General features: G+C 41.0%; 1 pseudogene across 3 annotated transcripts; it reads left to right on the top strand.

Annotated features, from left to right (window-relative positions):
* The first annotated feature begins 1,274 nt into the window (after window positions 1-1,274).
* LOC149830707 (protein RTF1 homolog pseudogene) lies at window positions 1,275-16,003 on the top strand (annotated as a pseudogene). 3 transcript variants are annotated; one of them, XR_016433923.1, is made up of 2 exons: window positions 1,275-2,590; window positions 13,659-16,003. The product of XR_016433923.1 is annotated as a protein RTF1 homolog pseudogene, transcript variant X2 (transcript). The 3 variants fall into 3 exon arrangements; XR_016433924.1 differs by lacking the exon at window positions 1,275-2,590 and adding an exon at window positions 7,021-7,071; XR_016433922.1 differs by lacking the exon at window positions 1,275-2,590 and adding an exon at window positions 12,881-13,065.
* The last annotated feature ends 8,229 nt before the right edge of the window (window positions 16,004-24,232 follow it).

Genomic DNA, 24,232 nt, shown 5'->3' with positions numbered 1-24,232 from the left:
TACTCCTACTAAGCTACAATTATGGTTGATTAAATAACCAAAATCAACTTGTCCAACACACTAAAACACCCATATTTAGGTTTTAAACACCAATCAAATTGGTCTTTAGTTTAAATTCTATGCCTCGAATAAGAGCCTGACACTTCTATGTGGTCTTCAAGCTTAGAAATTTAGACTGTTTGGGAGCCTTGCATTTAGATGGAAACACTATTTGCATGTGTTGCCAAAATGTGGGGCACGAATAGAGTTTCCAGAAACATCCTCCTATGAATGGTGTTGGGGCTGCCAACTTCATTCCCAATGCAGTACTGTTTTGGTGTGATAACTGCTCCCAAACAGCTGATGGAAACTACAACACACCTCCAATTCAAGGCTCCCAACCGTAGCCTTAATAAGCTATGATTTTTATGCTTTGGATCTAATAGATGCTAAGGGTGTGTTTGAATGTTCTGATCTCAAAGATGGGATTTGAAAACCATGTACCTAGGATACACTTATCTTTGGCTCGACCCCTCCTCATCGGGTGACATTCATAAATCTCAGCGGAAAAATAGGTCTCAACTCCTAATCGTAGGGTGGATTTGAGGTTTACCATTTGTTCTACCTTGCATCTCAAGATGGAGCCGGAACCAGATTCCATACATGTGTTTGAGATCCTGATGCAGGAGACCGGGTTTAGTATGGTCCATTCAAATCCATTTTAGTTTTTGGATTTGTGTTTGGATATTAAATCTTTATGTTTGATCCACATTGTTAGGTTAGGATAAGTCTTATATTTTAAGAAGGTTATCGGTTTGTATGATTCATAATTAAGAAATTTTCATTTATTTATAGGTGAGAGATTTTATAATTAAGCAGTTGATTGGGATATGAAATTCAATTACTTATTTTCTTTAATTTTCAAATTCTTTTTCATTTCTTACATATTATTTTATGCTTTTTCCTATAGATAATCTTGTAGTTGGTTAGATTTTTTAGTAAATTCCGTGACGGATTTACATGAGATCCGAGGCATTCAAATGCACCCAGGGATTTTGGTTGTTAGTTGAGCCAAGAATTATCTTTGGTACAAGCAATAGAAATAGTTGGGCATTTCCTTGTCTGGTAATGAAAGAAAATCTCAATGGCACAAGGCAGCAACACAAAAGATTTGTTGTGAGTTCATATTACCATTGCTATAACATTCATACAATATTCAAAATCTAGCAAATTCTGCTTAGAGGCCCCTCAATGTGGAAAATAGTGGGCTCTGGAGAGGAGATGATGCAGAGACAATCTGGAACAACTAGAACCCAAATCCAGAGGGAGCTTGTTCTTCAGATCCAAAGGAGCAGGTCAATTCAAATTCTCATATGTACTCAATGACGGATCCATGAAGAGAATCCCTCTCTCTAGTCTCGACGTTCTCTCTGCGCTCCCCCCAACCCCGACCCCACGTCTCCCTCTCTGAGCTCTCTCGACATTCTTCTCTCTGGTGAGTGACCTGGTCCTCTCCGATCGGTTTCTCCCCGAAAGGCCGAAGCGCAACCACCTCCGATCGGTCGCCGTCCGACCGTCTCTCTCTCTCTCTCTCTCTCTCTCTCTCTCTCTCTCTCTCTCTCTCAACATTCCCAAACCCTAGGCCCCATCGCCGATCACCACCGTCACCGTCGCCGGCCACCTCCATCGCCGGCCTTCTATCTCAGTCTAGCCCTTGCCCCCATTGTCGGCCCTCTCTCTCAACATTCGAGATTCTCTCTCTCTCTCCTCTTACCCTCTCAACATTCCCAAACCCTAGGCCCCATCGCCGCTCACCACCGTCACCGGCCCTCTCTCTCCGGCCACCTCCATCGCCGGCCTTCTCTCTCAGTCTAACCCTTGCCCCCATTGTCGGCCCTCCCTCTCCGAACGGCAAGCCATCGAGCCCACCTCCAACCTTCTCCACCTCATGCAACAATCCTCCCCTTCACAGGTTTGTTGTCCATCCCCATTCCCAGAACTAACATGACCCGAGGGATTGAGGCGACGACGCTGGTTGGGGGGCGACGTTGCGTCGGCTGACAGTGAGGCCTTCCCCCTACCCCCAATACCTCTTCTCCCCTCTCCTTCGCCTGTCCCTCCTCTCCCTTCTCTGCTGCCCCTGTCGCTCCCCCTTCCTCTGCTGCCCTGTCGCTCCCCGTCGACCCTGCTATCATTGATGCACCCACTGCTGCTTTTGTCCCCACCTTGCCTTCCTTTACAAAAACCCTCACCGAACCCCACATAGCCCTGTCTCAACGGAAGTCACCTGCGTGCAGGATCTCCTTTTGTGGGAATCCATCTCGCCTGAGTTGTTCCACCTCGTTGGACGCCACCGAACACACAGTAGCAGCTGCAGAAGGAGGAGACGGGCTGTCGATCGTGGTGTTGGCGTCGGATCTGACGGTGGATTCTCGCACCTTCCCGGAACGGACGCACGAGATCATCCAGCAGGAGGAGGAGTGGTTCGACTGCCGCTCGTCCCTCCTGGGCGACGACTTCTCCTACCTCGACCAGCTCCAGGCCCTGCCCCTCGAGGGCTTCGACAAGCAGAGCCGTCCGATCCTCAGGATCGTCGGCAAATACTTCCCTGGTACTCTCTCTCGACAAGTGAAGCCATTCACATTTCTTTGCTCTCATGGCCATGAAACTGTGCCATGAAACTGCCTTTGGGGTTTTTGCATTGTGAGCCTTTTGGGGTTTTGGTGGAGGGAAACACTTTTATGGTGCTTCTGCTTCTGGACTGATCATACCCATCTTGAGAATCGAAGGGATTTCAGAGAGGAATCCGTGAACACGAGGGCAACACGATGATGAAACTCCAAAAGCCTCCCTCCATGTCTTCCATACCATGTTTCTTCTGGGGTATCGGCTCCAACCATCCTCTGCACGTCAACCAGCAAGCCCTCCTATCCATTCAGGATGCTTTGAATGACTGCGGTGTTGCTTTTGCCCTATCGTTCCATTTATCATTCAAGCTATTCTCATCCCGACATCCGATATTTTATCCGTGCCGTCAGGAGGGAGCCTCTTCAGAGTTGTTCGGCGGGAGCTTTGCTGCTCTAGCCATTTTTCTTTCGGGTTTCTCCTTGCTTGGGCAATGCCTGGGGTTGACAGGATGTTAAGCCCTCCTGTCAATGCTCTTTCTCAGTTGTTCTCTCTCGGGTCGAGCTGCGTCACGCGAAGCCTGGTGATTGGTGGTGTGCCGAGTGTTTCTCCCTCAACTTTTGAAAGTGCGTCGTCTGTTGCCGTTGTGCCTCCTCTTTCATCTCTCGGCGGTATCCTGTCTGGAAGCTTCATTGTGCCAATAGTCCTCCCTCTCTTTCCTTGCGACAGAAGTCGATATCCAGCCAGGGTCCTGGGCGTTCTCAGAAGCCTCGGCTCCGCGTCTCTTTTTCGCCTTGGGTGCAGGTTGGCAAGCTGCTTGAACCCAAGTCATCCTTTTTGGCTATCAAAATCGGTTCTTTTTGGGTTTCGACCAGCCAATTGCCTGTATTACCAATGTCGTTCACCGGAAAATCCTTCGTGCGGTCTTCGGCGGGTCCTTCTCCGTCAGCAGCTCTTTTCGGTGGCAACTCCCGCTTGCCTGGTGGTCTCCTCGGTTTCTGCTCCTCTCAGCCGCCATCTCTATCTCGGAGTGATGCTCCCAAGTTCATTGGAATTCTTCTCGTCGATGATTGCTTTTTTGGGAAGTCGTCCTCTCTCCTTTCGTCTTCCAATGCTCGTGGTTTGCAAGGGATCTCTTGGCGTCCTCAATCCTCTTTGCATTTACCTCCTGTCGCCCCTTCTCGAGGTGCTCTGGCGACTCATGGTGTGGTTGGTGGTATTCTCGGTTTCCATTTACTTTGGTCTCCGCTCTCGCTCCTTTTCCCGCTCTGGAGGTTTCTTCGTTATCGCTCCTTTCAACCACAAAGAGCCTCTGCGGCTGGCGTTCTCGAGGCTTATGGGTTCCCGCCCTTTGATGATGGCTCTCCTGCTCAGCAGTCTGCTACCTGCTCGCTCTCCCAGGCTCAAGTCTCATTATACCCCCCTCTCAGAGCCGTATGGCCATCAGTAGCCTGTGCTCTCCCCCAAGCTACCATTTTGCAAGGTTTTTCGGTTGCTTCTGGAGTCGTGTGCAGCCTTTGTAAGTCTCATTGTGGGGATTCACTCCTGATCCTTTCCCCATGCAGGCGTTTTGATGACCCTTTGGTTCATGTGATGATTTTCAATACCATTTCTTGTCACGCCTCCACTAGCATGGTTATCCCCATGCAGGTTCTTCTCTGCCCCCCCCCCTTGTGGTTTTCGTTTTTTGTTGCCCTTCTTCATTTATGTCGGTCGACCAAGGTTCACCTTGCCAGCCCGACATCGCTTCCTCTGGCGTTTCTTCCCCTGTGGGTGCTCACCCACCTGTAGGGCTCAATCATCCCTCCTCTTTTCTGGGCATCGACGTGATGACGCTGCCCGGCTGCTCGAAATCTCTCTTCCTCATCTGCAGCTCATTCATATTTCTGACGCCATGCTAGTTTTTGTTGCTGCGATTTCTGACCTTCTGCCTTCCTATGTGGCTCTCCAAGCGGAGACCATTCTTGGTCGCCCGATTGCCTCCTCGTCCCCTTCACTAGGTGCTGGAGTTGTTTCCTTCCTGAGGTGTTGTTGTTCTGTCCGCCGTGGGCATCGTCGCTTCCCGCAATGCTTGGCTGCACTTGTTGATTTTTCGCCTAGGCATTCTGCGAGAGCTCTCACCCCTCGGAGTTTTGCTGGCTTTCAGCTGTGAAGGTGTTCTGCTGGAATATCAGGGGACTGAACTGTCCCGACAATCGTCTGTTCTTGGCAAGCTAGATTCGCCAAGAAAAACCAGATATCATTGCCCTAAGCGAAACCAAAATGGTTGCGGTTTTTTTGCTCTGTTGTTTCCGAAATTTGGAGAGGGGCCCCTTCTTATCCTCGGTAAGCCTTCTCTGGGTATCTACCAAGTTGACGAAGGCATGTTCTCCCTATCGTTTGCTTTCCTCTTGAAAGCGGTGGTCTCCCATGTTGTGGTCACTTTTGTCTACGGTCTCAATCGTTCTCACCTTCGCTCCGCTTTTTGGACTGATTTGAGCAGAGTTCTTGGTTCTTTTGGGGAACTGCACCTTCTTATGAGAGACTTTAACTGCTTGTTGTCCATACATGATTTCAACCTTCCCGTCTCTCTATCGACATCTATGCGGGGTTTCCAAGATTTTGTCCAACTGCTCTAGCGCTACCATGTTCCTCCCGTCGGCGAGGCTTTCTCGTGGTCTAATAGACGATCTCGTCTGTGCTGCAGACTGTGTGCTCATCTCCCCAGATCTTCTGGTGATCCTTCCCGACATCACCTGCTTTCTTATTCCTCCCTCTGTCTCTGACCATAGTCAAGTCATTACTCGTTAGGGGGAAGGGTTTTTCTCTACTAGGTCTTCAACAGTGGTGGCTGAAGGAGCCGGATTTCGAATCTGTGGTCTTTCGTTCGTGGGACAGGCCTTCTAATGCGGTTAGAGTTGCCGCCCGTTGCCTTATGAAGCTCTTTATGCCTGAGCTATGTTATAAAAATACCAATTGGAAATCATAGCAACTCAATTTTTTTATTTAATTTGTAGCCTTCAGATCAAAGGAGTATTTTACTCAAGGTTTTAAAACCCGTGACTCGGAATTCGACTCGTTCTTTATTGACTCATGACTCGGCGGGTCAACTCTGTGACTCAGACCTGGTTTTGTTAACTTTTGATTTTAAAACAAAGACAATATATAAATTGTCATTTAAACATATAAAGGTTTGTAGAATGACTTAATTACTAGTTTAATTGATTAATAAGTAAAATAACATCAAGTAAAACTGCTCTTAATTCAAATCTCACATTTACTAAAGAAACTACACAAGCAGGAGCAAGTCTTTCAAGACAATATATAAAGAATGACTTAATTACTAGCTTCAAGAACTTTAATAGCCATGCTCGATCATGGTTTACATCCTGAATATATGGACATAGCTGTTGTGTTGCAGGGCCTCAGAAAATCCTTGCAAATTTTTTGGAACATTGAACTTTATCTTGATATTTGTAAGTGTGTTTCTGATGTAGAGTTGATTGGACCATGCCTTATATATCTGCACATAAATGCATATAAGCTTTGGATAATGAGAATGTTGTGATGTATATATATTATAATGATAAATGTGGGCATTTTATGCTGTTGGTTTTGAACAGGCTGGCTGCCAACTATTGTGTAGGTCTCAAAGATGGTTGCATGAGGGATCAGTTATGTTAGCTGGATTAGTGGATTCACTCTATGTTCATTGAGGGGTTCTGGGTTTGATTCCTTACCTGGAGCTACCAAAATGAATGAATGATGGACATGTGAAATTTGATTGACTTTTACTAATTTTGTGATTTTATATTAAGTTGGTAAGCCTATTGTTATTATGCTATTTGTTCTTTGAAAAATGAACACTTACATATGAAAAAAATGTCCATAGCCTTTGAAAAATGAAAAAAGAAAAAAGTGCCCAAAACTCGCCCGAGTCAACCCGAGTCAAGGCCGAGTTTTCGCAGAACGAGTTTAGCTTGCCGAGTTGACTCATTGGAGGTCCGAGCCGAGTCACCGAGTTGACTCGGCGAGTTTTAAAACCATGATTTTACTGCATGTCACATAATTTCTAACAATAACTCAGGAACTTTGTACTGAGGCCTGAGGGTTTATCTTATTAAATGGATTACACTTATTGTGATTGACAGTTTGTTACCAATAGAGCTCTCATTGCTTTTAAAGTTTAACATCTTTGTAATTCAACCATTTCAGGTTCCTTGTTAGCCTTTTGAGATCCTTTAATGATGATTGTTTTTTACAAGCACATCTCTTAATGCTATGCGTTCTTCCTCTGCTAAGAAGGAAATAATCAGTGTTAAAAGGATGTGTTGTTTCATTTAAGGATTATTGTCTGTATTTTTTTATTAATATCCATTTCTCTGATGTGTTGTTAACAACATTGTTGGACAGAAAACTACTAAAATTGGTCTCCACATTCTTCTTGGAGGGCTTTGTGCTTTGACAGTAGTGGTGTTCCTTCGATTTGTGAGTAGAAAAGGATGCTTCTCATTTATTTTTGACAGATTTCGTGCTTGATCAACTGGTAGTTTATGTTGCCTTTCTATATTTGAACATGTGCATGTGTCTATTTGTGTACATATGCTTGCATATATGAGTACACATTCTTGTGATTGCATTAGTTACATATTTGCAAATAAACAACACTAGAGCTTTGTAGGAAGGACAGTAGGTAGTGCACTATCAGTTTGCTTTTTTTACAATTGAATTCATATTTGCTAATATGCGATGAAAGCTATGTCACACGGGTGCGACTGCGGCTGCGACACGGGTGCGGCACGATTTCAAAAATTTTGGACACGGGGACACGGCTATATATATATATATATATATCCAATGTGTGCATATATGTGGATATTGTCCTCTAAAGTTTGGCACGAGTGTTTTTACAAACTTTGCAAATTGTACTTTTGCCCTTGCAGAAAGGGGGGGCCAGGGGCTCCCCCCGGCGGGGGGCCGTAAGGGGTAGCGCCCCCCAGAATTTTTTTTTCTGGGGCTTATGTTTGAGACTCATGCAATATATATATATATATATATATATATATATATATATATATATATATTAAAAAATATATAAAAAGATCTTTTTTTTGCCCTAAAAATAGACATTTTTGGACTCGGTCAACGTTGACCGAGTCTAAAACGAGGACGGACTCGGCTTTGATTCGTTGACCGAGTCCGGGCTGTGTCCTAAGCCGCACCCGTGTTGGGGCATGTCGACTCGGGTGCGGCGCCTTCCTAGCCGAGTTTGTGTGACTTAGGATGAAAGTATATTATATCATGTGTGAAAATTTGGACAAGAAATTCAAAAACATTTTATATAAATGTCAAGGTCATCATCATCATGCGTTATTCCAGCTACAGGGGAATGGTTTTGTGAACTTTATTTCTCCTTTATTTCAGTCCCTCTAATTTGCACAAGAAATTCAAAAACATTTTATATAAATATCTGGGTCATCATCATCATGCGTTATTCGAGCTACAGGGGAATGGTTTTGTGATAATCTTGGGATATAGCTTCAAGGATGCCATGTGATAATCTTGGGATGTCTTACCACCCTTCTACCATTTAGTACAGTGGTTTTGAGTCCATATCATTCCTGTGGTTTTGAGTCCATATCATTCCTTTCCACTATACCAAGTCCCCTGGGTTGGTATTTTATACTTGAGAGTTGGGACTTCATTTATCAAAAGGATCTAGGAGACTATATCAACAAGACTCATCATTATTGGTACTTCTATAAACTTCATTATTTCACTTTACATATCTTGAATATTTGAATTGATTCAAGTTCTTATTCATTTGTTAAATACATATTAGAAATCATTAATATATGATCTTTTTTAGAAGTACTTTGAAAATTTTTTATTGCATGGTGATTTGATTAAATAAATAATCATGCATGTTTTATTTAATTGTATTATTATATAAATGCACATTAATGCTATTTTATTAGAAAGTGAGGTTGTATATGGTAAATGATTCTTATTTTATTCTTCTTTTTTCTTATTTGGTTTCTTAATTCATAAGGATGGATAAATTTGTTATAAGAAAGCCCACTTCTCCTAAATCTTCTTCAAATCAAAGGCTCTCAGAGGGATAAGGCACCCTCTGGAAGTTTTTGGATAATTAAGTTAATATTAATTAATATTTAATTTTGAATTTCAGAAGTTGTTAAATGGTAGGGACTTTAGAAGAGTCCATAATAATCATGAGAAATGCATAAGAATAACGGAACTCTAATAGAGTTGAAAAAAAAGGAAAAAAGTAGAAAAGTCAACAAAGAGAGTTTTAAGAAATTAGGAATGAGGAGTTGGAGATGGACTCCCATATGGGAAGTCCAATCTCCAGCCCTCTTTAAAAGGAGCTCGAAAGGTGGGGCATCACCCCTAGATGCCCTCTATATAAACAATAAGTTGAGAATTTTTGGATGCAAATGTTTTGTTCTAACGGATAAAAATGACAAACTCTCACCAAAAGTCATTCTTTGTGCATTTCTTGGATATTTCGAAACTCAAAAAGAGTTTTGATGTTATGATATTAAAAATGACAAATTATATGTTTTTAAGAATGTGACTTTTTTGGAAAACGTTAGTGCTTTTGAAAAATGTGAATCTCATGAAGAAAATATGGACTACTCTTTCTTGTTTGACTTATTATCTAGAAATGATGATATTTCTAGTGATGATGAATTTACATATAATGTTCTTAGTGATAATGAAGTGGAAGAAAATAACAACTCTTCTCATCCATCTACCATTCATCATATTAAAAAAAGGGTTTCTAGTGATCCTATCACTTATACTCATAGAGATAAAAGCATTTTTAGATGTGCAATTGAGAAATATAGTGAACCTAGTGAATCTACCTCTTGACATGATGAAAATCCTCAAAGAACTGAAAGAACTAGACGAGTTCCTTCTAGGTTTATATCCTATGATTTTTTTTCACTTAAATATAGAGCTTGTCTTAGTGTCATTCACTCATACGTGAAACCTAAAACTTTGAAGAATCCAAGAAGAATATCGAATGGAAAGAAGCTATGGATAATGAACTTAGAGCTCTTAGAAAAGCTAAAACATGTGAATTTCAAAATCTTCTTAGTGGTAAGAAAACTATAGGATGGAGTGGGTTTTCAAGGTCAAGACCAAGAGTGATGGATCTCTTGAAAGGTATAAAGTTTGTCTAGTTGCCAAAGGATATAGTCAAGAGTATGGAATAGACTATGATGAGACATTTGCTCCCGTTGCGCGTATGGTTATTGTTAGATGTCTCGTTATCATTGCTTCGATTAAGAAATTGAGCATTTATCAAATAGATGTTAAAAATGTCTTTTGAAATGGTGATCTTAAGGAATAAGTCTATATGAATGCTCCTCCAGGTATGAAGATTTCTAAAGATAAAATGTTTCGCCTACGAAAAGCTCTTTATGGTTTGAAACATGCTCCCAAGGCTTGGTATGATAGATTTAATAATGTACTGTTGGAAAATTGATTTTGCTCATGTTTTACTGACACAACCTTGTTTGTCAAGAAATCCAATGCAGGGATAGTAATTTTATTATTATATGTTGATGATATGCTAATAATAGGGGACAATACTTAAGGAATTAAAATCTTAAAATCCATTCTAAAAGATTGATTTGAGATGTCTGACTTAGGATTCCTAACGTATTTTTTTAGGAATTGAAGTTGTCTATTTTCATAGAGGTTATTTTTTATCTCAAACTAAACTTGCATTTGAGATCATTGACAGGTCCGGAATCACAGATGATAAGATTTTTAAAACTCTTGAGATAGTAGGAACAAAGATGAAAAAATCGATGATGGGATTCTTCTAAAAGATCTCATCCCTTATAGGCAACTTGTTGGATCTCTAATGTATCTTGGTATCACTAGACCTGATATTTCACATGTTAATATTGCAAGCCAATTCCAACATGTGCCTACATCAGTTTATATCAGTACAGTTCTCCAGATCATCAGATATATAAAGGGATCATTGAATAAGGGAGTATTTTTATCTTCTTCTAAATTAAATTTAATAGCTTATAATGACTCTAATTGGGGAGGTGACACAAATAACCGTCATTCCACCACTGGCTTTTGTGTGTTTTTAGGAGACTCATTAATAGAGTTACCGGAAGCGCCTAGGTAAGTGGGGAAGTGCGCTTCCCCGAAACGCGCTTCTGAAATGCGTGGGGAAACACACTTCCCTTTAATGGGAAGCGCGCTTCCCCCTTGCTTCCTAGGTCGCTTCCCCCATCTTGCTTCCCCATTTTTCAATTTTTTTATTTTTTATTATTTTTTTTATTTTTTTCGCTTCCCCCTTGCTTCTTAGGTCGCTTCCGAGACGATTCCTGATTCGCTCCTAAGTGGTCCCACGCTTCTCGCTTCCTAAAATTTTGAAAGTGCCTCGCTTCCCGCTCCCGCTTCATCAACTGACAACCATGCTCATTAATCTCTTGGAGATGCAAGAAGCAACAAAAGGTGTCATTATCATTTACTGAAGCTGAATACATATTCATGGCAACTACTACCATGAAAATTATTTGGATTCGGCGATTGTTGGAAGATATGGGAGTACATGTTCAAGGGCCCACGAAACTGTGTTGTGATAATAAAAGTGAAATCTATATTGTCAAAAATCACACATTTCATGAGCGCGCAAAGCATATTGAGATGGACCGCCACTATGTTAGAGAAGAATATCTGAAAAGAGTTATAGATCTTCCTTATATAACATCAGAATATCAATTGGCGGACTTCTTCACCAAGGCGTTATGTTCTCCAAGATTCAACTTCCTTCTTGACAAACTTTTGGTCATTATGCCCTAAGTTTGAAGGAGGTGTTAAAGTGTATTGCCTATATATATTTATATACATAGAGAGATACATATACATATATATTTCGTATATATATATATGTATATTTATCTATCTACTTTTATATATATATATATGTTTCTCTCTCTCTCTCTCTCTCTCTCTCTATATATATATATATATATATATATATATATATATTAATACCCGATAAGGGTAAATCTGTCTTTTTCTTATATTTTATGCATATTCTTATTCTTGAATATGTATGTAATTTTTTCCTTTTTCTTTTCTTTATTTTGTTTTTTATTTTTTAGTTCTTTTGGATTTTAGCCATGGAGGGGCCCACCTCATGTGAATGTTGGGCTTTTCCAATGGTCAATAATATGACCGTTGGAGGGGCTCCAACGTTCACATGTGGGAGCCCCTCCAATGGCTCTCTCTAGTCTCCTATAAATAGGGGACTTCCCTTTCATTGTAAAATAAGCTTTTGTAAAGCTCTCCTTTGTGATTCAATAAGAGATTTTATTTTTTATGCCTTTGTGCATTTGTATCCGTGCCTTTGTGCACTTGTGTGAGTGTTCATCTTGTGCCTTTGTGCACACGTCTCATGTCAAGAATATGGTGCCTTTGTGCACATAGTATCATTGTAGACATTTTCATACATGTGTTACTAAATTTAACTATTTATTATAATTTTTTTGTTTTTCTTGATGTTTTATTTTTTTGGTTCCGCCTAGGCCCTGACTAGTCCTTTTAGTGTCTTCTAACTAGCGCTTTTGGCAACTAAGATGCAAATCTGTGGTTCAGAATTTGGATGTAAGTTTCGCTATGCATTGACCCCAATCGGATGATGTTTATGTATAAGTTTGATTTGGCTATGTTTTGTTATCGTTTTGTTTTCGCTTGCAATTTTCTTTCTTCTTTCTTTATATACCATGAGCCATGAGGTATTTGTTGAAATCTTTTCTTTGCTTTACAATGTCCAAAGAATGTTCCATCACACATACATGACCACCTTGTTCCACGAGACGATTTATTGTTTTTTATTTGGTTTCTTTCATCCGCTAGATGTTCAATCATATTATGAAAAATGTAATAAACAGCTTTATGTTTCGCAAAAGAGCTGGATCCTAGATCCCCTTGAATTAACGCTCTGTTTAAACTTTAAACAGCAATTTTCTCCTGTTGATTTCAGTGTTTAAAAGGTGCATCTTGATATTTGAGATCACTTGCTTGACGTTTTTGTGGATAGATTTTATAATAAACTGTCTGATGACAGCAATTCACTATTACTTGTTAGCTTGTATAAATTTGAACTCAGGAATGATTGTGCGTGTATCACCATTATTCCGTGTGTGTGTGTGTGTGTGTGTGTGTGTGTGTGTGTGTGTGTGTGTGTGTGTGTGTGTGTTAATGGACTTCTAAACATCCAAGCTTGAAACTGCAGAACTGAACAGATCCTCCTCTGTAAAGCAACTTGGAGAAGAGAGCAGATTGGTCCCACCGGATCCTTTGCAGTAGTAGAGGAGGGAGCAGGTCTGAACGACCAAGTTGGGATCAGTAAGAAGGGCTTCCAGCATAAGAACTTGGAAATATTGGTGCATGCGGAACCTTGTGCATGTGTGGAAACATGTAGTTTGTAGGAGAAATCGCTCACCGAACTTTTCTTTTTTATAAGCAAGCTGGGGGAGAACCTCCATAGGTTGCAAACACAAGACCCCTCTACATGCCTATGCTCTAGGACATATATACATTAGATGAAATAGCAATCACATTCTTGTGCAAACCACCCCTAGTAACGGCCTTTCAACTGGTAGCTGCCCATTTCTGTCTGGAACTATTGGAAATACAAGGTTTAGTGGGTATCTTCACTAAATAGGGAAACCTCGGTAAAGATTGCGTTGTTGAAATACATTTACTATCTGAGAATTTTGCTTATACTTATTGGTTTGTTTTTACTATTAGTTTTTATTATGTTTTTATAGCATTTCAAATAGAAGTGATCAGAAAGAGAAACTAGACTACTGAGCAATCCAATTTCAGGCCTTAAAAAAATCTGCTTATGTTTTTTCTTGTCCATTGCACAGTGTCTATGTTCTTATGCCATTGATCAGAAAGCATTCATGATTGCATTATTGGTTTATGGCTTTTGTTTTCTGGGTTTGTAATATAAAGGATGTTCATTTTAGTTTTATCGTCCATTGATTTGATCAATATTCATACAGATAAGTGGGTACAAGGAGGTTGTGAGGGCACAAAAGCATGGCCGACTTGGAGAACTTGCTTTTGGAGGCAGCAGGGAGGACAACTGCATCTGGAAGTAGGCATCACTCAAGGGTACAGACTAAGAGGAAACATGAGGCTTCATACTCTGATGAACCCAGTTATTCCAAATCCTCATCGGAGGATGAAGATTCAGACGATCCAGGTTTTGCCAGCAGAAAGCCTTCAGGATCTCAAGTCCCTCTGAAGAAGAGATTTGATGCTGGTGAAAAAGATGATGAAAGAGGCAACAAGGGTGGGGGTCATATTGATGACGATGACAGTGAGCGTGATGACTCCGATAATGATTCATCAGCAGTGGGTAGTGACCTTTACAAAGATGATGATGACAGGGAAAAGTTGTCAAAAATGACAGAATTAGAGCGGGAGATGATCCTGGCAGACAGAGCAGAGTCCAGGGATGATATTTTGAAGAAGAAAGCTGGAGCATGGCAGGCTGGCAAGAAATGCCGGCCTACAAAAGAAATTGCTCCTCCGCTGGCCCAAGGACATGCATCTGCATCAAAGCCTGGAAAGAGCGAATACAAGGATGCTTTAGTTGAATTGGCAGCTAGGCGCAAGGCTCAGGATGCTAGCAGTCAACGGAAGAAAAGAGACTTCTCTACCAGTGGAGGTGGGCGATATTCTCCAAAGAGAAAATCTCTGACAGCAAGCCCTGTCAGTGATTCACCTCCAGGCAGAGGTAGAGGCAAAGGCAGCAGCTCCAGTGCCAGTGAGAGTGAAGGCAGCAGTAATGAAAGTAGGAAAGCAAGTGCTGATGATGCAGCAAGTGGTGGAAGGAACTTGGCTGAAAGTGATGATGAGGATGAACACACATCGACCACAGCAGCTGCAACCTTCGAGGACATCAAAGGCATCACGGTTCGCCGCTCCCGGATTCTGAAATGGTTCATGGAGCCTTTCTTTGAAGATATGATTGTTGGATGCTTTGTTCGTGTTGGGATTGGAATGTCCAAGACAGGGCGCAGCATATACAGACTTTGCCAGGTCCGAAATGTGGACGCCTCAGATCCTGATAGACAGTACAAGTTTGAGAACAAGACCACACACAAGTACCTCAATTGTGTGTGGGGCAATGAAAGTGCAGCAGCGAGATGGCAGATGGCTCGGGTCTCCGACTCACCCCCACTGGAAGAAGAGTTCTCGGAGTTTCTACGAGAAATTGAGCGCAGTGGTGGCCACATGCCAAGCAAGGAGGATGTGCTGCAGAAGCATGAAGTCATCCAGAAGCTCAGCAATTTCGTGTATTCAGCTGCAACAGTCAAGCAGATGTTGCAAGAAAAGAAATCTGCTTCTACCAGGCCATTGAACATAGCAGCAGAGAAGAATCGCCTGAGGAAGGAGATGGAGGTGGCAGCAAGCAAGGATGACCATGATGAAGTGGAGAGGATCAGGGGGAAGTTGCAGGAATTAGAGGCTATGTCACGGCAAGTGAAGGATAAAGACTCCAAGGCAATGAAGCTGGCAGAGATGAACAAGAAGAACAGGGCAGAGAATTTCAAGAATGCATCTGAGCTCAAGCCAGTCAATACGAGTCTGAAAGCTGGTGAGGCTGGGTATGATCCCTTCTCCAGAAGGTGGACTCGTTCTAGAAACTATTACGTATCTAATCCAGCAGGAGAAGGTGATGCCAAAGAAGTAACGACTGCAACATCACGAAAGAAGGCCGGAGAGGTGGCAACTGCAGCTGCTCTGGAGGCAGCTGCTGGTGCCGGAAAGCTTGTTGACACAAAGGCACCTGTTGACTCAGGAACCGAATTACATGTGCTGCATGACTTTGACTTGCCCATCTCCCTTGCCGGGCTGCAGAAATTTAGCGGGCCACAGGGCGCGTTTTTGGCGTTTATGGCAAAGAAACAGAGGGTAGAAGCCACAATTGGTGTGAAAGTGCCGGACAATGATGGGAGAAGACACACCTTGACCTTGACTGTTAGTGACTACAAGCGCAGAAGAGGTTTGCTTTAAGTGATCATTATCCGTTCTTGGTCCTCAATCTCAAAAACTAGTATTGGTCTGTCTTTGAAGGCATAGCATGATGTTAGTCTTTAGGAGTAGTTCAGTTTCAGAGTGAGTGAATGCAGTTGATAGTGGCAACAATCACCAGATCTGAAGGATCTTTGGTTGCCTTCTCCTTTCATATTTTACGGTATCTGATGCTTAACCTAGGGATGGATTTAAAGCGTGTAAACTCTACTATTTAAACCGCTTTCTCCTTTGATGATCCAGTCATGGAGAGGCCAAATAGTGGTCGTAATGGTACAGCTCTCGTTGAAGGGTGATGTTTTGGCCCATTTTCTGGAAAATACTGCCCCCCCCCCCCCCCCCCCCCTCCAAAAAAAAAATTTATATATATATATATATATAGAAACACCTTAACCTGGTTTTTTAGCCATTTTTCCGTATGGGCTGGCTTGATAGTTGTTGGAACGCAGCCATCCAACCTTAAGAGAGAGAAATGGAAAGTGCAGAGGATGGTGTTGGTGTTGGTGAAGAGAACGGTAGCAATGATTAAAGGAAAAGCTGATGGTGTGGTGATGGTGATAGGAGAGAGAGAGAGAGAGAGAGAGAGAGAGAGAGAGAGAGAGAGAGATCCTTGTTTCAGACAATGGCATCCCCTTGAAGAAAGTGGTAGCAACTCTGTGCGAGAGGTAAGAGGAGAGATGCTGATGGGGCTATCTGACTATCAGTTGTAGACAAACCCTCCCAAATAACTAGTTGTCAGATTTGGTTGGGTTAGGTTCTGTCGAGTCAAGAAAATGAAATCACAATCCCAGATCTATATAATTTAACGAACTTATTTTCACTAAGGGCCTGTTTGCATGTCACGGAAAAGGGAAGGTTTTTGCGAAAATGCACAAAGCGTGGCAACGCAAACAGAAGGCTCTATTTCGGAAAGAGAGTCCCAAAATCAATGTTACCACCCGCTTTCAGCGGAATCCCTTCCCGTGGGGGGGTGGGCCGATTCTGTTTCTGCGGAAGGAGTCCCCGCCGCGTGATGCAAACGCTCGCTGAAGCACATATGAAATACTGGACTCAAGTCATGTCAGTCATATCTGAGAAAAAGCATAAGTGAAACCTGACCTGCATATTACTCTAATGTGGTTCTGGTCATCATTTTTTATGTTCATATCCTGTGTAATGCTGCCGACCAAGTGGGCTCGAACCCACCTGGTTTGGCTGGGATAGGTGAGGTGGGACCCCTCTCCCCCCATTAAATTCTTAGTGGGGAGAGGAAGGGGCCCCCACCTCCTACCAATTAAGGGTAACCCCCTCTCCCCTCATTTACAGTTAGTGGGGAGAGAGGGAGGAACTCCTTTTGATAAGGGGGGAAAACCACCTCTCACCCATGGCTTTTATAAGCCATCGGTCCTCTCTCTCTCTCTCTCAACCTCACTTGCAGTGAGAAAGAGAGGAAGGAGGAGGACGGTGGAAGAAGGCAATGCGGAAGTTTGCATTCGACGATTGGTAGGTCTTCTTCCCAAGTTTTTTTTTTTTTTAGATTATGTTCACGGCATCAGCAACCATGGAGGTAGCCGGTGCCGATGATGATTTTGTTAAGACTGGCAAGCACAGTGGTTGCGGGCACCAATTTTTGTCAGGGCCAATTTTTGTGGCAGGGAGCTGTCATGTCACAATGTGCTTCAGCGACTGACTCAGTCTGGGCCTTCCAGATTGAGCCTGGTCATTGTCAGGCGAGGATAGAACTGAGGGGGTTATATGACCTGACTCGGTCATAGCCAAGAAGAGATAGAGAGCACTAGCTCTCTGTCTTGGTTGGAGGAGCTGACCTCCTCGAACTAGCTCTCTGTCTCGGTTGGAGGAGCTGACCACCTCGGTCTGGATCTTTTCATACTGAGTCGGAGCAATGATGCAAGGCAGAGAGCATTTGCTCTTTGTTTGCGTTTTCTCAGATCGACTCTGTCTGGGCTTGTGCTCAGATTGAGTCAATCCTAATCCTGGAGGAAACGAGACAGAGGGTGAGGCCTCTCTGTCCCATTTTTTTAGTAAGACCAACTCAGTCTGGGATTACCCAAATCGAGTCAGATTATGAGGGAACCGTTTGGTCTTAATCTAACTGAGTTTGGTCAAAAAGAAGAATGAGACAGAGCTCGACTCTGTCTCAGTTTTGGGGTATACACACAAACTGACTCAGTTTTCGTTTGGATAATGCCAAAACGAGTCAGGTCTGGTGCATTAGGACAGGGAGGATTTTTCCTCTCTGTCTCAAGTCCTAAAACAAAAATAATAAACAAATAAATATAAAAGTATATATATAAAGACTAACTCTATCCAGCTTGACCAAACTAAGTCAGTAGGAGACCGACCTGGATGCAGCCCAAGCTGCGCCGATAAGGTCCACACCCAGACAAACCCAATCGAGGTGAGTTTCAGACCCATTGCATGTTTTAAGGAAAACAAAACTATGTTTTAATATATATATATATATATATATATATATATATATATATATATATATATATATATATATATATATATATATATATATATATATATATATATATATATATATATATATATATATATATATTAACCCACACATTTATGGAGAAAATCGAGATAAGAGGTATCTCAATTTTTTACCATAACGCATATCCAATAGGACACAAGTCAAACCAGACCGAGTCAAGATTGGATTCAGTTAGCAAATTTGGATCCAGTAGGATGAAATCGGAATACAGCAAGTTGAATCCAAACCTAGACTATATCAGTTTGGTTTCAATTTTTGCACCAAAGCGGAGAACCAAGGTTTGTATCTGGACCTAGAAAAGACGGGATCTCTATCCAGTTCAGATCCACAGTAAATGAATTTGGATCTAGATCCAAGTCAAGGAATCCAGAACTGAATCAGGAAGGTTCAGGTTAAAATTTAACTTAGACCAGACTAGTTCTGGGTTAAGTTAAGAAGTTTAGATTAGTAAGATTCATATTCGTTCGAAAAGTAAAAATGACCATTTTATCCTTGTCGATAACTTATGCATAGCCTTTCACTCTGAGCTCGAAACTGGATGAATCTCGGTATATTGGATTCGGGACACAGAGGAGAATTTGACTGCTATAGTTAAACATACAACACAGAAAAATAAGTATCGATAGACCTTTCTTAGAATGGGTAGTTTGATAATTTTATAAAGTATAAGAAATGTCGGTTTGTCTATTAAGTAAGTCTTATGTATTGAACATATTCTAATACTTTAACAAGTGATTCAACTGTAGGTCTATGCATTTCGAGGTAAGGGATATTATAAACATGTTTAGTTAATAATACATAGTCTATTTGTTTCTTATATTAGTTAGCTTAAATGAAATCTTATATGTTTGAGAACATAGTTGTATCTTGTATTTGATACAGTTATATTTTATAATGTGTTTCATGTCACATGAGAGAAAATGAATGCATATGAATTTGTTGTAATGTCAAAAATGATTTCATGTATTTATAAGTTCTCAATACAAGTTGCATGTTAATAAGCTACGGTATTTTAAACAAAAATACATACAAAGAATATAGAATTACGTGCATGAGAATAGAATTGATTTCTTTAGGAAAGTTCTAAGAGTCCTTGCTTTTAGTTAGTTTACTTGAAGCTTAAGTCAACTTAGTATGTTAGACTTAACCCCATAAATTCTTAGAAAAAACAACAGATGAAAAGGGCTACCTGATAGTTGTTAGAGTGAGAGCTGCCATAAGCGTGAGCCGCTGGTGATTTATTGATATAGCGTTACTACAGCGTCTGCATGCTTAGATCTTGGTAATATCATAACCTTAGAAAGAGTTTGAGAAACTTAGCTAAGTTATAAAGAAAATAGTGAACTCAAGCTAGTTCATGTGAGAAAGCAATGAGTTATTTAATACATCTTAAAGATTATGTTTCACACAATATTTGAGACTCTAAGAAAACTAGGATGTAGCATGAACCACAAACTTTGGGGAGGTAGGTATAGCTCTCTAGTCTGACTTTTCGACTAGCTATCGGCGTGTCTTCTTTCATTTAAGTGTCTCGTGACTCTCGTGGGAGCATAAATAGTGGTTCATAGTTTGGTCAATACCGTAGAATTGAGGTATTCTATACGGGTTGTTACGCTCAAAATAAGTTATTACCGGTATAACTAATTTAGTACAATAATTAGCATGAAGAAGTTGCTAACTTATGAGTTTTGAGAGGATTAATGAAGAGATTTAAAAGAAACAAATATGTGTGTTATGTAGTATGAAAAACTAAATTAAAACTATGGACTTAGAGCCCACTACAGTTGTAAGTTAAAGTCTTCAATTGTTTATAAATATTGCTTACTGAGTTGTAGACTCACTCACTTTTTTATAATTATAGTTATAGGTTTCACGTGATTTATCAAAGACAAACCAGAGTCGTCACTGTTTCAACAGGTGTCATTAGGTGGCTAGATTGAGATGAGACTTTATTTTATGTTTTTATTTTATTGAACTTATGATATGAATGAATGATGTAACCTAAGAAGGTTTTGAGTTATGAGACTATGATGTGAATTTAAAAAATATATATATACAAAGTTTGTTTTGGGCTCACTTTGTATTTTTTTTTTCTGTGAAGTAATATCGACAAACCCAGACTCGAGAGGTCTCGGATCGAGGTGTTACATCTTGGTGTCCAATTTCAGGTGAGATAGGGTAATAGATACAAATTTGGCTCATTTGATAGCCTTACATGTTTATGTCTCGTCTCAAGAACATTTTTTTGGTTAAACAAAATTTTTAAAAAAATGCCAAAACTAAAATTTCTTCCTTGGACACCCAAGAACTTAATCCTTTCTTCCAAACAACTCCAAAAAAGCTTCTTAAGAATTAAGATTTTAACTTTTTGAAAAACTTGCATCTTTCTTTGCAGGAATAGTGCATTTGGATGGTCTCGAACAATCATGTAATACGACATGCATGTACTGGCGATGAATGGTATCATTGATTGGCTATGCTAGGCTTTAAGGGTTACCCCTCTGGATGATGTTTCATTTAGTCCTCAAGTAAAGGACATGTAGGGCACACTTGTTTTGCCCTTCTAAGACTGATGATAATTATAATATAATATCGTGACCCCATCTCTCACAAAATGTGAGACAATGGATCACACTTGATTGGTCACATTCGATTCACTCTTTCAAATCGCATTTTCTTACGTTTGCAATGATTTGAGAAAATGGTACTTGTGGAAATCATTCTCATGGGAGCTGAGAAAACTTGACCGGTTTACTAACTTGCCTTTTCTAAGTGAGTTTGCAGAGTTGCTCCGCATATGAACTTGTGCATCCTTCTCTAGCATTCAGTTCAGTTCTAAAGTACAATATTCTCTTTTTTTTTTAAGAAAATTTGGGGTTTGGCAGACCCCATCAGTTATTATTCAACGTCCCACTGGGTTTCGAACCTGCAACTTATCACCACAAGGAGACTTGCACTGACAGCTCCTACCAAGGTTATGACAAATTGGTTCCACTCATTGCCTATGTCATCCCTCTATCTTCTTACCCCTCCTTGGGATTTCATTGATGCAAGTTGTTTTGAACAAATAGGACTCCATAGATGTGATCAACATCTAAATTGAAATCCTACTTGTGTGAAGGATTTTTTGTGATTCAAAAATCAATTGTTGAAAAAAACACAAAATTTTATGATTTAAAAAACATATTTTTCTTGTCAAAAAATACATCCAAAAGTCATTTCTTATTAAATCCACCTTGCTGAATCCATCCTCGAGATCGCGCTGGCTCAGCCTGCCAATACTTACTGCCTCTTCCCGCCAGTGTAAACCCCTGACACGCCACTTGCCCCCATAGAGTCGCCTTGATTAGGCTGAGCAGTTGACCTCATTTAATGCAAGGAGTTTGATACTCATGGGACCCTTGGGGCTAACTTTTTCACTTGTTTGGAGACTTTATATCGGCCAATGGTGTACTTTACAATTTATGTACTTGGTACACTTCTTATTTGATAAAGCTTTGCTATATTCTGAGCAGTCAAAAAGTATGGGTGGGGTCTATAAATGGACTTTTGAGTTAAGTCTGAACCAAAGTTGGCAGTCTGAGCTGCTGGGGTCTGCTTTCATTATTACTTACTGAGATGGGATCAGGTCAGAGGTGCCTTGGATGAGTTGATCCACACGATGAACGGCAACCCAAACGCCATGATTGGACAGTTTACCTTCTAGTTCTAGTTCTAGATGGGACTCAAAAAAAAAAAAAATCAAAACCGTTCATCTACACACTGAATCTAAAGCACACAGAAAAAATGAACAGCTGAAAACAAAGAAAAATGATAGTGTTTGGGTTGTGGTTCATCTCATGGATAAATGGCATCAAAGGCACCTCTGACGATAGTCTCTTACTTTATTATAGGGTGTTTTTAGACGACGGATGGTGAGTCCCACGTCGAACAGCACGTGGGAGTCCCGTTTGCCTCGAGCTGAAATCAAAGGAGCAGAGCAGCTAAGTGTCATATGGTCATGTCATGTGATTTTAAATCATATTTTCTTTTATCTTTTTCATTTTCTAATGTTTGGGAGCCTTGTGATGGTGATGGAAAGAAAGTTTCAGTGTATTCAAGGCTCCCAAACGTAGCTTTTTCATTCTCTCATTTGCACGAGATCACGATGGGTTAATGTAAAGATTTTCAGAATTTTGAATTATATTCAATAATAAGAAGGGAACTTTCTGCTAGAGAAACTAATAATAATTTGTAACAAAGTAATTCGGTTCACTGAGTTAATTGGTTTCTCCAAAACTGATAAAATCGGTCGGAATCAATCAATGGGATCGGTTTTTGATAAAAAAATGTTTTTTTATTCAATTATACTTTCTTTATAAATATATTTTTTTAACCAAAACACGCCTAAATTTTGGCCTATTTACAAACACAAACCTAACTTTTACGTATCGATATTTTTGCAAGATTTTCCTTCGAAAACCATTTTTATCTTAATTTGTAATCGATTTTATGATGCCAAGAAAATTCTGATACTTTGACAATTGGAGGCTTCAGACATTGATTTGCATTCACCCGAGAAACGGGTTCGGATCCGGGTCGGTTATCGAACCCATTCTCTCTACCAAAGCCGCAGCCTGCAGGGAGACCGCGATTCGGGCGCGCGCATCCAACGACTCCTCTTTGAAACTAAAGGTACACCAAAACAGAAACATATAAATACCGCCACAGGAAGGAAGTAAGGTGGCGAGTTGGCGAAGCGGAAAGCGAAATGCGACCTCAATCAGAAAACCCTAATTCCTCGTTCTCATATCTTTTTCCTATTTTTTCCCGGAAAGCGAAACCACGAAAACCCTAATTTCTCGTATTATCTTCGATCTTCCCTCTTTTATCCCGGAAAAGCGAAGCGTGAAAACCCTAGCTTTCACTTTCAATGCTCCACCTTGGCTTTCGATTCCCTTTTCTCTCTCCCCTCCCAGGAAAGGGAAAAGAGTAAAACCCTAGTTTTTCTCCCCCTTCTCTCTCTCATTGGAAGCAAAAGGAAGGGCGGAGATGGATCGATCGCGAGGATTAAAAGGAGGGGAAGGCGAGATCGGCATCTTGCTTTTGCCCCTTCTCCTTTGGTGGGAGTGGCTCCTTTGGCATCCAAGAGAGAGAGAGAGGGAGAGAGAGAGAGATTCCTTGCCTCTCTTTCTTCCACTTTGTGGGCTTTGAACGTCTGACGTTCACATCAATGCTTTAATGCGTAGTGGAAAAGATAAAAGAAGGTGCATTTTTGTCGGTTCTCTACTGTTGGTCTTTTGTTTCCACGCTTCTTTTTTCTCGGCTCGTGAGTGATGGTGGGACTGGGGTGTAATGGAAAGGTGGGGCTTTTTTTTTTGTTCTTCTCGTGACTGAGAACGGGATTTTGTGTCACGGTTCGGAGTTTTCTGGAGGTTTCGAAGGCGGGAATTTTATGGGGGTCTCTGTGATTCTGTGCTTGTAATGAAGAAAACGAGATCGAGATGTTAAATTTTGAGTGGAGGAATTGAGGATACTTTTTGGTGATTATTTCGGAAGCCAAAAGTGAGTAATGAACGTCGTTTTTTGGTGGTTGGGTGGGAATTTGATTTTCCTTTTTGGTGGGGAAAATAAACTACTTTTCTGAATGTTTTTCTGAACGTCGATTTTTACTGATTATTTGAAGGAACAGGAAATGCAGCAAGCGTCGTGAACTCGTGATTCTTTGGTTGTTGGGAATTGAAGTGGAGCGATCGATTCGACTCTGCTTCTCTTGGAGAAGGGTGAGAGACAGAAACGATCGGTTCGTTTGCGTGCATGGTCCTGTTAGAGAGCTTCCGAAACTTCGTTCCACATATGCCGAGTCTTGTTGATCTTTAGCCCGAAGCCAGCAAACCTTGATGATTGTTTGATTTCGGAGGAAATTCACAGCAAAAAAAAAAACATTTCCGTGCGTCTTCACAACAAACAACAAGAATTACGCCTTCATCCCAAAACAATTGGGGTCGGCGATACTAACCAACAAAGAAAATCATTATGGGTCTTCCA

The sequence above is a fragment of the Nuphar pumila genome, chromosome 8, assembly GCF_984573655.1.
Source record: "Nuphar pumila chromosome 8, dmNupPumi1.hap1.1, whole genome shotgun sequence".
Taxonomy (NCBI): Eukaryota; Viridiplantae; Streptophyta; class Magnoliopsida; order Nymphaeales; family Nymphaeaceae; genus Nuphar; species Nuphar pumila.
Note: the sequence above shows the minus strand (reverse complement) of the source record. Positions and strands in the feature narration are given on the sequence as shown.